This window comes from Trichechus manatus, unplaced genomic scaffold, assembly GCF_000243295.1.
Source record: "Trichechus manatus latirostris isolate Lorelei unplaced genomic scaffold, TriManLat1.0 scaffold00029, whole genome shotgun sequence".
In the NCBI taxonomy this organism is placed as follows: Eukaryota; Metazoa; Chordata; class Mammalia; order Sirenia; family Trichechidae; genus Trichechus; species Trichechus manatus.
The window spans coordinates 17126824-17136827 of record NW_004443965.1 but is presented as its reverse complement, the minus strand read 5'-3'; the positions used below and the strand labels follow the sequence as shown (position 1 = coordinate 17136827).

Sequence of the window (10004 nt, the reverse complement as noted above, 5' to 3'; positions counted from 1 at the left end):
TGGGGACCATGGTCTTGGGGAACATCTAGCTCAATTGGCATAACAGCTTTTATAAAGACAACGTTCTACATTCTACCTTGGTGAGTAGCATCTGGGGTCTTAAAAGCCTGTGAGCAGCCTTCTAAGATATTCCACTGGTCTCACCCCTTCGGGAGCAAGGGAGAATGAAGAGAACAAGATACAAAGAAAAGATTAGTCCAATGGACTAATGGACCACAACTACCAAGGCCTCCACCAGACTGAGTCCATTACAGCTAGATGGTGCCCGGCTACCACCACTGACTGCTCTAACCGGGATCACAATAGAGGGTCCTGGACAGAGCTAGAAAAGGAAGTAGAACTAAATTCTAACTCACAAAAAAAAAAAGACCTGATTTACTGGCCTGACAGAAACTGGAAAAACCCCTAGAGTATCGCCCCCGGACACCCTTTTAGTTCAGTGGTGAAGGCACAGCAGTCCAGGCACAAGGACTAGAAGGCAGGAGGGGACAGGAAAGCTGGTGATAGGAAACCCAAGGTTGAGAAGGGGCAGCATTGACATGTCATGGGGTTGTTAACCATTGTCATAGGTCAATATGTGTACTGTTTAATGAGCAACTATTTGTTCTGCAAACCTTCACCTAAGGTACAAAAAAAAAAGAATTATCTAGGTGAGATCAAATTGACAACAGCAACTCAAAAGGTTTGATGGGAAGCCTAGGGGGCAGTGAGTTGAAGATAATGGTGATGGAATAATTTGGAAAAGGATAGTGAGAATAGCAGCACAAGTGGAAGAATCTAATTGATGTCACTGAATTGTACATGTAGAAACTTTTGAAATGGTGTAACTTTGGCTATGTATATTTTCACCAAAAAAAATGTCCTCCAAGGTAGAGAAGGGAGAGTGTTGACATTCATGGGGTTGTTAACCAATGTCATAAAACAATATGTGTACTGACTGTTTAATGAGAAACTATTTGTTCTGTAAACCTTCATTTAAAGTACAATAAAAAAAAATTTAAAAAAAAACAAGATCGAAAGCGTGTGGTTATGTGGAAGGCTAGGAGTTTAAAAGCAACTTAAAACAATGGAAAAATGTACATAGAGTCTTTCAAACTTTTGATACTGACTGAACTAGAAATAAAAGTTTATCATTTTTATTCATTGATTATTTAGATAATGTAATATGTACATATGATATAAAAATTCAAACAGTTCTAAAAGATATAAAATGAAAATTCTTCCTTCCACGTCTGGTCCCTGCCCTTTAGGTCTACTTCTTAGAGGCAGCTTCTTGTGCTTCTTTCCAAAGATGTACTACGAATATAGAAACATATGTAAAAGCATAGTATCTTGATACTTTATACATTACTTTGATCTCTTTTCTTTAGAAATGTCAGGTTTATAAATATTGTCATAGATTTGTTGGCAAATTATCCATGACATGATATTTTAATAACATATGGATATATTTTTATAAGTAATGTAAAGATTATTTTACAGATAAGCAGATCTCATTTTACATTTAAGTAAAGATTTAAGAACTTTTTAAGGAGTCTGTGGCCTAAAGTGTTTCATAAATACCATAAGAGCTAGAGTAAGTTTAACTCATCAATCACTTTGCCAATCTCAAATTTCCTATCCTTTCACTCTTCTCTGCTCACTCCAGTCTAGTCGAAGAAAGAAGTTCTTATTACATCCATTATTCTCTTCTCTCAACCCCAGCTGTATTGTGTAGAACAATCTTTCATTGTCTCCCTGAAAATTATCTCCATCCTATTCTTCAAACTACTTAGAAAACTAACCTCTTTCAAGAAATCAACCCTAAAATGCCCCAACCTTTGGAAATAATTTAGAATGACTCAAGAATCTTATCAATTTTCCTTACTTCTGTGGTATCTTTACCTCATTTTCCTCTGAAGTCTGAAGCCAACCCTCCCACTGAGTCTTTCAGTTTCAAAAGACAGTACATTCTCTTCAGTGTGTAAACTAGATGGAGTTGGGTTACAATGTGACTAATAAAGGTGCCTCTTTATGGTTAAGTTTTTAATCCCATCAGACCAAAACTGCCCCTCTAAAAGCTTCCGTCCATTTATATTTCCTATGTGTATGAGGAGAATAAGACTGTTCCCAGTTCTGCATAATAGCCGTTGACGTATAGAATACAATCATGCCTACCACACACCAGGCTTTTCCTTGTATAACATATTATTTCTCAGTCTTCTGGCTAAGGTAAAATATATACATCTGGTATGGTTTCTAGGAACTTCATCATCTTGATTGCCTTTAGCTTATCTCTATCTGTCTTAATGAGGCTCACATAACCAAGTACAATGTTCCATCAAGGAATAAACGGAGACTTGTGCAATCTCGTTTCCAAATGATGGGGTCCAGGGCTTGGCCCAGGCCAGAATTCTCAGACTGGCCATGGAGGTGGATCTTCCTGGCTTGAGTCTGTGGCGCATAAAGCAAAGACAGTTGGTGACCACCTCTGATGTGAGAGTGGACCAGAAGTAAGGGACAGTATAAAATGTCAAGTAAGGGGAGCAGGCAGAGGGCAAGAATTGTACCTGAAGCAAAGATCAGTAATAAAAAATGGCTAATTAGGAGTGTCATCTGTTCTTGGTTACTTGTCTGTATGAGGTGAAGCCTGTATATTTCCAGTGACAGTAAAACGCAAGGACACAGGGTCAAAGAACTGAATCTTTTTTACAACATCCTGTCCAAGACTGGGCAGGGAGAGGAAAGTGAACAGTGCTAGGCTGGTTTGAACAGGACTTTTACTGCTTTGATCGGGATATTATATGTTAATATAGCCTCATACGGTGTTAGTTTTTTTTTCTAGTGCATGACACTGAGGGATCAGCTGAGATTGTGATCAACCAAAACCATCAGGTCTCTATCATATGAAACGTAATCATCAGCAGTACACAATTCTGCACTTCTGCAATTTATTTTTGCCTCTTAAATGTACGAATTTTCATTCAACCCTATTAGTTTTCTTTTCCAAGTATTCTACCTAGTTTAGTGCTTTGAAGTTAGACAGCCTGGGCTTGTAAACCAGCTCATCCATTTTCTGGCTATCTAACCTTGGGTAAACTGCTTTACCTTTTTAAGTTTATTATTTTTTTTAACTACTTTTCTTTTTTTTGTTTACTAATTATTTTTACTTTGCCCCTAATTTAGTCATGTGACATCCATTTTTCCATCCATTCACTCATTTACTCATTTATTCAAATATTTATTAAGTCCCTTCTATGTACCAGGCAGAAACCCTGGTGGTGTAGTGGTTAACTGCTATGGCTGCTAATCAAAAGGTCAGCAGTTCAAATCCATCAGGTTCTCCTTGGAAACTCTATGGGGCAGTTCTACTCTGTCCTATAGGGTCGCTATGAGTTGGAATCAACTCGACGGCAACGGGTTTGATTTTTTTGGTTTATGTACCAGGCACTGTTAGATATACAGTAAAATGCATTTTCTGGGGTCTTTATTAAACTCACTAATAAAATTATTGTGCAAAATAAATTCCAGGATCAATGTCTGGCTATGTCTCTTAACTCTAGATTTTTCTCTAAGTGGATAAGTAGATAGCAATCATTTAATGAACACACAGAGAGTATGGCTGTTGAACCTGATATAAATACAACTTAGTAAGCTGTTTCCTGGTCCACAGGCACATCTGTACAATTTTTTGTTGAATGCCTCACACAGGGCAGACCACAGAGCTCAGGGCATTGTCAGTATGATTAATAGAAGAACAAGAAGCAATACATTGACCATAGGTATTCTCTTAAAGAGTGCCACTTGTTAGCCCATATTTTGTAGTACTCATCTTCAGAATACAACTTTATGAACCATCTTATTGCCATAACTTATGACTTTCTCACAGAAATCAGATTTTTGTCCAGAAATATACATACAAACCGCGTAAATGAGGCTAGAACATACTTTTCCTAAATGCATCAGAAACACTATCGAATGTATGTTTAAGGTAGCAGTGATTACTTCTCCTTTCTTAAAATCCTTACTTATACCTCTATTTCTTCTCAAGCCAAACGTGCTTTTTGAGATTTGGTTGCATGACGCAAGCTTCTGGCAGTCTTTCCGCTAAACCAGCTGTCAACAAACGAAAAACAAGCAGACTCTCAACTGCACAGTATGTATCAAGTCACGAAATTCTATAAAAGGAATACTTGATTTGATCTTCAGTGGTCAGGGTCTGGCGGCGGAAAGTGATTATAACTACATCCGGTATTTATAACAACCTCACTCACTCACTGTCTACCAGATTAAGAACCTTGGCTCTACTAAGATGTACCTAGCCCTATATTTAATTACTGTGAATTATGTGTTGATTATTCACACTGCAGATTATCTGCAATACATTTTGTTTGTCCTGGGCCAGCTTCTTCTCTTATTCCCATAAGCCACTTTCTCCCAGGAGGAAAGACAAATTAATTCTGATATTTGTGTAAATCAGTGGTTTTCAAATAGGAGTAATTTTGCCTCCCAAGAGACATTTGGCAAAGCTTGGTGCCAAATTTGGTTGCACTGGGAATTGCTATTGGCATTGCTATTGGCATGGTAGAGGCCAGGGGTGCTGGTAAACATCCCACAATGCACCGGACAGTCCTTCACAACAAATTTATCTGGCCCAAAAGATCAACGGTATCGCGGCTGAAAACCTTGGTCTAAATAAAGCATCAAATGAGGAGGCAATTAATAACTAACAAACATATTTCAAATTGAAGTATAAGTGATTTTGGAGCTATCCTCCATTTTGAATTTGCTATTCCACAGCTTCCCTCTATAAACAAGGATAATGAAGCATTGAATATACATTTATTATTCTCTGTGCATGTCTTTCAATTGTTACTGAAGAGTTTGTAGCCTTTGAATTAGAGTGGTAGACACGCGTTCTTTTCTAATGAGAATGTCTGATGTTGGCCATTTATAAAATGGCTGAGGCATATTATGGGCAGTAGAAATTTATGTGAAGAATTTCTCATATAGGATTAACTAAGAGTATGGAGAACATATTCAGTGTGAAATCTTTTGGATTCCAAGAGGGTCAAGCCTCTGGATTTTTTGGTTTCTGCATGTTCATCCAATTTTTATATGCCCTTTATATATCTCAAAGGCCTATTTCATTATTGTCCTTTGATCCTGATTAACTGAGTTACTTTGCAAGCTCAGACTTCAGTTCTGCATGACTGGACAAATTCTTGACATGAATTTTACTTTCTCATCCTCTTACTAAGGGTATTGTTAGTATTGATAATTTTAAATTGCTTTGATCGTTTCTTTCAGGAATGAGCTTGCATTGCTCTAAATTTACATATTTTTGACAGCTCTGGAAACAGTATTTCTTGTTTTAAATTAATTCATTATTATATTTTATTTGGGAAAATTTAGTCAATACAAATTTATAAGCAGGCTCCTTGTAGAGACACGTCTTCACTTCAGTGCTGCTGGTCTCCGCTTCAAACTTTAGGTAGCTTACTGCATCCTGTATTGAGGGTTCAGTGTCTAAAGAGTCTGCTTAAGGGGCCCAGAGAAACATGCTCCTATTAATAGTCCATCTAGGAGGTAGCCACATGGCTGGTTCAGAATCAAAACTCTGAATGGCATCTAAGGGAATAAGATGTGTTCCAGGATCCTTGCAGTAGTTCTAAGCCATGCTAGAAGATCCTAGTGGAGCCAAATCATACTTCTTGTGAACTTTGAAGTATGAAGTAGAGAGTAGGCCCTAGGACCAACATGCTGCCCTGTGCGTACACTAACATAGTATACGCTTTAAGCTTCCAGCCTAGATGGAGAATGTGTGAGGTGACTTTGCTTCTAAAAGTCAGGCCTAACTCAAACCCTGGTCCTCTCCCCAAAACCCTGTAAACTCTGAAGTGGCTGGGTCTAGAAAGATGACTGGATGATTCTTTTTTCCAGCATTTCCAGAAAGCTGCTGACCTCACCTTGGGAAAATGTGTTCAAAATCCACCCTAAAGTATGCCTTCTTACTGACTTTGCCTCCAACTGAAATAAAGTGTAACACAATTGTCATTACTTAACTTGACTATAAAATTAGTTTGTTAGAATAATAATCATGGGAATGATTTCCATAAGAGCTCTATTAATCAATTTTTAAAACATAGCAGAAACATAAAATTTTAAAAGTAAATATGGCAGACTTCTTAAGTCAACTCATAGTGAGAAAGCTATGAAAGAATTTTTTATAAACACTGGGATGCCACAAGTCTCTACAGGTCAATATAGAACTGTGTAGTCAAACTGCTACATGGTGGTTAAGAGCAGGGTCAAGGTGACTTGAGTTAAACCCTGGTTTTGCCACTATTAGCTAAATGACTTTTGAGAAGTTATTTAACTTTTCTTGGCCTCAGTTTCTTCATCTTGAAAATGGAGATAATACTGGTACTTATCTCATTGACTTTTGGGAGTATTAAATGACATAGTGTAGGTAAAATGCTTTCTCCTTGCCTCAATAAATATTAGTTTATATTTACTATTCTTATATACCAAGCTAGAAACCCTGGTGGCGTGGTGGTTAAGAGCTATGGCTGCTAACCAAAAGGTTGGCAGTTCGAATCCACCAGGTGCTTCTTGGAAACCCTATGGGGCAGTTCTATCCTGTCCTGTAGGGTCACTATGAGTCGGAATCGACTCGGTGCCAGTCGGTTTGGTTTAGTTTTATACACCAAGCCAGAAATAATGTTTTGAACCTCTGTCTAAAGAATATAACCGAAGCATGACAAAATCATCGTACTTAGTAAGTTTTATTTAATACTATGGATAGATAATCTGTAGTCATTTTTTCACAAATTTATGTGTCATCCTTGCCCAGGGGCCACGCTCATCTTCTCTGATAGTTTCAATTTTAATATATGAGCTGCTGAAGCAAGTGCTTTAGTCATTTTTTAAATGATTACTTTTATTATCTTTTTATATAAGGGAAAGCGTATTTACCCTTTTAAAATTTTGCAAGCATATCATCACTACAGAAATTTAAGAATATAGGTAAAAATTAAAATTAAATCATCTGAAATTTCACTCTACACAAATAAGTAGCATTAATATTCTGGTATATATTTGTCACTATTTACCTCTTCCAACCATATATATGTAAAATGGAATCCTATTATGAATTCTACTTTCTAACCATTAAAAAAAAAAACTTTTACCTAGGTAAGCACATTTCAGTAGAGATGGCAAACAACCATGAAGAAAAGAGGCAGCAAACAAATTGTCTATTTAAAAAAGGGTTTGGTGGGGAAGAGTGAAGGGAGAAAAGCCAAAATGACTTGTTTTTATGAAGACCACTTCATCTGAAGACTAATTCTTCTTCAATCTACAGCTGTCCTAATCCTAAGAATTACGGTAGCAACTCAGCCTAAGCCTAATTGTCACTCCTTATGGTATCTGAAAATAAACATAAATAAATGAAAATCTTGTAAAAAACACAACTCTCAACCAAAACTAACAGAAATGACTACTTAGAAAGGGAGGGAACAAGGTGGTGAGGTCAGGAATTGAAAGGGGACTTCTCTGATTGTTATCTTATTATTTAGTTTGTCCAGCTAAACATATAAATGCTTCACATACTTAAAAAATAAAATATATTTAAAAGCAAATGATAAAAATTTAAAACAAATTGAAACGAATCTAATTTGAACTGAAATTAATGAACTGAAACAAATGAACTTAATATCAAGTTGGTAACACAGAGACACAACTAAAAAGACACAGAAAATAATTGTTTCAAGGGTATACCTTAGTGGAGCATATTCTAAGAACAAACAGAGATATAAAGAAATTCTTAACTGTATTCAGTAATCTAATTGTTAGAGGTAATATTGCTATTATTATTTTGAAACTATTTTAAATATACTGTACAGTAATACAATAAGTAATTATGTTGATAATAGAACAAAATTTTTCAGTGTAAGAGAACCAAGTAGAAAATAAAAAAAAACCTAAGTAAAAAAATCCTATAATGTTACATTTGAATTGGAAATATCATTATTAACTAGTTGTCTTAGTTACCTAGTGCTGCTATAACAGAAATACCACAAGCAGACGGTTTTAACGAAGAGAAGTTTATTTCCTCACAGTCAAAGTAGGTTAAAAGTCCAAATTCAGGGGTCAGCTCCAGGAGAAGCCTTTTTCTCTCTGTCGGCCTTCTTCTCTTTGGTGTTCCCCCAGACTAGCAGTTCTCTGTGCAGGAACCCCGATCCAAAAGAAGCGCTCTGCTCCCAGCACTGTTTTTTTGATGATATGAGGTCCCCAACTCTCTGCTTGCTTCCCTTTCCTTTTATCTTGAGAGATAAAAGGTGGTGCAGGCCACACCCCAGGGAAACTCCCTTTGCATTGGATCAGGGATGTGACCTGGGTAAAGGTAGTGTTACAATCCCACCCTAACCCTCTTTAACATAAAATTATAATCACAAAATGGAGGCCAACCACACAATTCTGGGAATCATGGCCCAGCCTAATTGATGCACACATTTTTTGGGGAAGATAATTCAAACCATGACACTAGTCAATTTTTTTCTTTTTCAGATATACAAATTTCCTAGCACTGCCTACTGAAAATGTGTAGAAACAATGACAACCTGGTAGCAATGATGAAAGACTTAATTCAGGCAAAGATCATCATTGGATGAAAATGTTAGTTGAAAGACTGATAGGGAACTTTAACATGATGGATCAGGCAATTGCCACATGACTGATCAATCTTACCATCTCCAAAGTGGTACAGCCAGACATCATGTGCCTCTTGACATGATACACACAGCACTTCTAAAATATTCTTGTGCGGGATAAAAGTTGACCCTGAATCTAATCAAGTCTTTAGAGTTAACTTTCATTTATAAGAACTACAGGGAATAAAGAAACAAGTTAAATGATACCACAAGGAAGCAAACATTTCCCAGGCAATTTATCCAGTTTCTGCAACTAGTTAATGGCAAGGGGAAAAGGGAAGGAGGCGTGACTTCCAGACTGAAAGAGGCCAAAAGGCACAATGACTAAATGCAGTGTGTTTGGATCCTGATTCTATTAACTGTAAAAAGACATTTTTGAGACAATCAGGAAATTTGCTTATGGATTGGATATTAGAAGATGCCAAAAAAAGTATTGTTAATTTTGTTAAGTGTGATAAGGACATTTTGATTACGTAAGAAAATATCTATGTTTTTTTATATTCATACCAAAGTATGAGATAATAACATGATACAATGTCTGGGATTTAGTTTAAACTATTTCAGCAGAGGGGGGAAAAAAAAAGTAGATGAAACACATGTGGTAACATTTTTAATAAGTGTTCAATCTGGGTAATGTACATGAAAGTTTATTATATAGCCTCTCTACTCTAGAATATATCTAAAATTTTTTCAATATAATTTTTTTTTAATTTAAAATTTTATACCTATTCTGGTTAAGATTAAAAAAAAAACCATCTGCCATTGAGTCGATTCCAACTCATAGCGACCCTATAGGACAGAGTAAAACTGCCCCATAGGGTTTCCAAGGAGTGGCTGGTGGCTTTAAACTGCCAGTCTTCTAGTTAGCAGTTGATTTCTTAACCAGTGCGACACCAGGGCTCCCTGGTTAAGACTACTGTGTAACAAATCAACTCAAATGTAATGGCTTAAACTACAATAATCATTTTATTATCTCTCATATTTTCTGTGGATCAGAAGTTTGGGAAGGGCTTGACTGGGCAATTCTGACTCTTAAAGTTTATCTTGTGATGGTGGCTAGAGCTATAGAGCTGTAACAGCTGGATGTGGGGAGATAAGGGATGGGTTGGGAGCCTGGAGCAGCTGGAGGCTGACCAGACAGATCTTTCGAGTTCTCTCTATCTCTCTGTCTTCCTACATAGTCGCAGACCCTTTCCATGTAGTTTCTCCATGTAGGTGAGTTTCTTTTTTCTCACACATAGTAGCCTCAGGGCAGTCAGTCTGCTTACTGGGCAGCTGATGTCTTTAAGAGTTAGTATTCCAGAACAAAGG

The 10004-nt window shown here is 36.8% G+C and overlaps 1 non-coding gene across 1 annotated transcript; it reads right to left on the bottom strand.

Annotated features, from left to right (window-relative positions):
• Positions 1-6790: 6790 nt before the first annotated feature.
• Positions 6791-6892, bottom strand: LOC111820222 (U6 spliceosomal RNA). The gene has a single exon (XR_002823757.1). It is a non-coding gene; the product is annotated as a U6 spliceosomal RNA (small nuclear RNA).
• Between the last annotated feature and the right edge of the window lie 3112 nt (positions 6893-10004).